The following is a 4,493-nucleotide window of genomic DNA, read 5'->3' as shown; positions in this document are numbered from 1 at the left end:
TACTTCTGTCTCAGTAATAAGTATCTCATGTTGGGCCACTCCCACTCTAGCGTAGTTAGTATAGTATAGTTTAGCATCTTATAACTGCATGCTGTGCCTCAAGCTCCCTATATGGGGATAATGGTTATTATGGTTATGGTCAATTATTCAAATATTCAAAATGCAAATCCACACTGCGATTGATTGTTTGGTTTGTTTTTTATTCTACTGGATAAACAGTTTAACTATCTTAATTGTATAAATTGCTGCACCTGTAGCTGCTGTAAACAACTTTACACAAATCACTGTCTGTAGTAAAATGAATTTGCGAGGCAGCACATATTAAAAAGTTATGGGATAGTCATATGTTGTAAATAAACATTTCAGCCACCTTTGTCATATAACAATTCTGCTTAAATATAGACACAAAAGATAGAAGAGACCTACCAAAGAGTAGGGGGCTGCAGTTATCCTCTCTTTGAATGTTAATTTATATTCAGTTTTTGTGTCATCCTTGACCCCTTTTATTGAAACTGCCTATATTGGGACAATTTTTGATAAATTTTTAATAAAATGCCCCCTGATAGCCCAGCTGGGGACACTCCAGGAATATTCTGTAAATTATCTTTAAAGCAACACATCAATTCATTATACTTTAAACTTGAAGTGAAGTGTATTTCCATTGCGGGCCAGTTAGTCACAATTAAGTAAGGAATAACTTTGTGCAAGCGTAAGCGTAGCGTTGTGTAAGAATATATATTTGATCCATTTCCAGTCATTTATTCGTAAATGATGCATACTTTTTTGTAAATTTAGAAGATTGATGTTTTTATCTAGGCTTATAATCAGTAGTGTAGTCTAGGGCAGTTGTTCTCACCCAGGGGGCCGGAACCAAGTTGAGGGCCACAGCACACTTCCAAGGAGGCCTCAAGATGACTTAAATTAATTTAAAATAAGAAATATTAAAATAATTAAAATAATCCAAGTTAATTAAAATGCTAAAAATACTTTAAGATGTATGCCTACAAATTATAAACATTCTCTTTCGGACACTCGGGCAAGGGGGCTTTCAAATATTGTCTTGCACAGTGGGGGAACTTGGTGTCAAAAAGGTTGAGAACCACTGGTCAAGGGCAGCGGCTGTATGCCCACCTATCTGTTTTAGGATTTTGTGTATGCCCACCCAGGTGCGGACTGGCCGTCGGGGGGCACCAGGGATTTTCCTGGTGAGCCACTGGGTAATTTGGGCCTGCCCATTGTTGCGCATCAACCGGCCCATTCTGCAGGCTATAGAGGTGGCCGTCCTGGGCTCCATCATGCTGCCCGTGCAGACTCCGTTACAGAGTGAACATTCAAAATACTCTGTAATGAAAATTAAACACAATGAAATTATTTATATTTTGGTAGCATTTACACATTATATTACTTATCCATAAGTAGGTATTAACTCTGCTGCATGGACCTGATTATTTGACACACAAATCACAATAATGGTAACAACCAAAGACAACATATTAAGTATAAGTTGAGCTCTGAATAATTACAAAATGACAAATAACTGCAAGTTAGAACAAATACAATAACAGCAGCATATATAAAATCTGCAAACTGTAAAGCTGTAAACAGTACATAGTCATTTGCATAAATTATTCATACTGCAGAGAGCTGAAGTGCAGCTTGTAATGCTCACGCCTGACTCCAATGCAGAAAATAAGTCATGAAAAATATTACTTTGTGGCTATTTGAGTCTTTGAGGCTTAATTGTTTAATGGATAGCAGAAACAGCACTTGTCAAAGCAAAGGGCTTTTCACTTTTTTCAAGAAAAATCTGGGGAAGGAATTCATGTAATTAAACTTTCTGAAAATTCTCACAGAAGATGGACAAATGTGTCCCGTAATTATAACATCAAATATATTTTCTTTTTTCTTTGAGTTTTTCTCATGATATCAAATCATTTTAATTTATATTTCTAAGTATGAAAAAAGTCACTATACACAGAAAAGCACATTATCGTACACAAATACAACAAATAACCTTAAATATTTACTACACTCATATTAGCTACAATTCTTAACTTCGAGTATGCCCACCTCTTCAGACACTACTACACCACTGCTTATAATGGAATATTACTCTAACAACTACCATTACTTTTCATTAGGAAAGATTTTTTGGAGCTTGTAACAGATCACTGGTACAGGTAATGGATTAGCTCCATGCCGTGCTGCATTGCCAATGCCTAAAGCATGTTAGGAGACTTGACATTTCAAATAAATGTATTTCATGAACTTTTACTCTTAAATGCACATAAGGGGCCATGCTTCTGTCGGTGGGCTTCTCTCATAGTCCACCCACCTGCTGATTAGTCTGAGCCTGATACCCACAGACCATCTCATGCATATTGAACACTAAAATGGAAAGAGCTTTGCACATTACAGTCTGATTGGCTGTTTTCAGAACTGGGATCTGAGATATCAAAGATATTACACCTGCCTAGACAAAAACTGAAGAATCTCTGTAGAAACTCTTCAGTGAGTTTGGGAAGTGAAAATCTTGTCATCTCTGTGTATCATTTTGCTTGGCCCTGATACAACAATAGGCATGAAGTAGTGAGTAGCTGTGTGCAGTTGTGCCAATCAGCCGTTCCATTCATGACTGGCTTACGCTTGTAGCAGCGTCAGCTTTGGGATGAGTGCATTTTAACATTAGCTCAATCTGCAGCCTCAATCCATCTCTATGTTGAAGAGGCCCAGGATAAAAATGAGAATAAGAATTCCGTGCCTCGTTTCCAATAGTCTGATTTGTTTGATTTAAATAATATATATGTACATCTATGTATTTAGGTGCTGTTTGGGAATTTAGAGGAGCTGGAACTTTTAATGTGTGTTACTGACACTGTAAAAAACATATACATATACAGTATAATACATATGTGGGCTGGTGCGGGCATGCATAAAATGCTTGCAAAATATTCGTCATGTGCTGACTCTTTCTTGTCAGTACCCGTCTTTTAGAGCTCCTGGTTCATTACAAACCTGAAAATCTCTACTACTCTACTATTGATATTTTAATAGTAGAAGTTTTCATAATAGTACAATATATTTTATATATAAGTCAACAGCAACATTCTTGTTCATATTTCAATCTACACAACCAGCTGCATGTTTATGTTAGAGAGAAAAGTAACTGACTGTTTAAGTTAATTCATATTCTTGTACATATTCATTGTTACTTATAAACAAATTATCAACATCCTATACTGTATGCTAGGAGGAAAATTAAGAAAACATATTTTTTAATGATCATCACAGAGCCCCTGAAAAGCAGACAACCTAACATTGAAGGAAGAATGTGATCATTCCAGTTGGACAAGATGCAGTTGAAGTCTGATAAGCTTGATTTCATGATTATATCAAGACTATTTGTCTTATTTTCATAATTTTTTAATAGGTAATACATATCATCAATATTAATAAATAAATAAATACAAAGCCATTACAGCAGCCCTAGATGTTCTTGTTCTTTAAGGAAACTTTGTTGACCATTTTCTACAGTGGTACAACGCTGGCAAATTTTAGCAAAATAGTTTTTTTTTAAATACACTGTGTTCCATAATGGTTAGAAAAAATATTATTTGTCAAGTTATTTGTTTATTTATGTGATTGTTTAAATTTTTTCCTAAACAATTAAAGAAGCACCATTTATTTTCTGATTAAAGTAATGGTCCCATTTTAGATACTGAAATGAAAGCCTAGCATATACTCACATTTATTATGTGGAAGAATTTATTCTGAACCCTTTCTACTGAACGTAGCCTAACTATGTTAATATATTTCTGAAGAGAAGAAACATACAGTGCCATTCATTAGTTTTTGGACAGTGAGACATCTCCATAATTTGGGCTCTGAATGCCACCACAATGGATTTGAAATGAAGCAATCAATATGTGATTGAAATACAGACCGTCAGGTTTAATCTGAAGTGATATACATCAAAATTGAGAAAATGGTTAAGGAATTACAGCTTTTTTTAGATTTATACATAGACTCCACATTTTCAGGGGCTCAAAAATAATTAGACAAATCGACTGACAAGTTTCATGGCCAGGTGTGGACTGTGCTCAGGTTATTTCAGTAAAAATAAAGCAGTTAAAAGGTGGAATTTGCATTTGGAAGCTGCTGCTGTAAACACTCAATATGAGGTCCAAAGTGTTTATTATTTTTTTGTACAGTCGACAACGAGGAAAAGAGACAGTTTTGGGAATTCAAAGGTTATTCGGCTGGAAAATAGCACATTATTAGTTATTTCAAAAACTGCCCTTTTAATTTCAATAACGCAAATGTTGTAGTTTTCACGGAATAGCGACAAAGAATTATATGCTGCCAGCCTGTCACAGAGAAACAAGAGAGGGCAACACCACACCACAGAGGGTTAGAGGTATAGTTTTTTATATATTTTAAAAAATATGTATATATAGGGATAGATTTATGCACCCTTATGCCACTGCAAATGT

Source organism: Xyrauchen texanus, chromosome 9 (assembly GCF_025860055.1).
Source record: "Xyrauchen texanus isolate HMW12.3.18 chromosome 9, RBS_HiC_50CHRs, whole genome shotgun sequence".
Classification (NCBI taxonomy): domain Eukaryota; kingdom Metazoa; phylum Chordata; class Actinopteri; order Cypriniformes; family Catostomidae; genus Xyrauchen; species Xyrauchen texanus.
The sequence above is the reverse complement of the archived record's forward strand: the minus strand, read 5'-3'. Positions refer to the sequence as shown.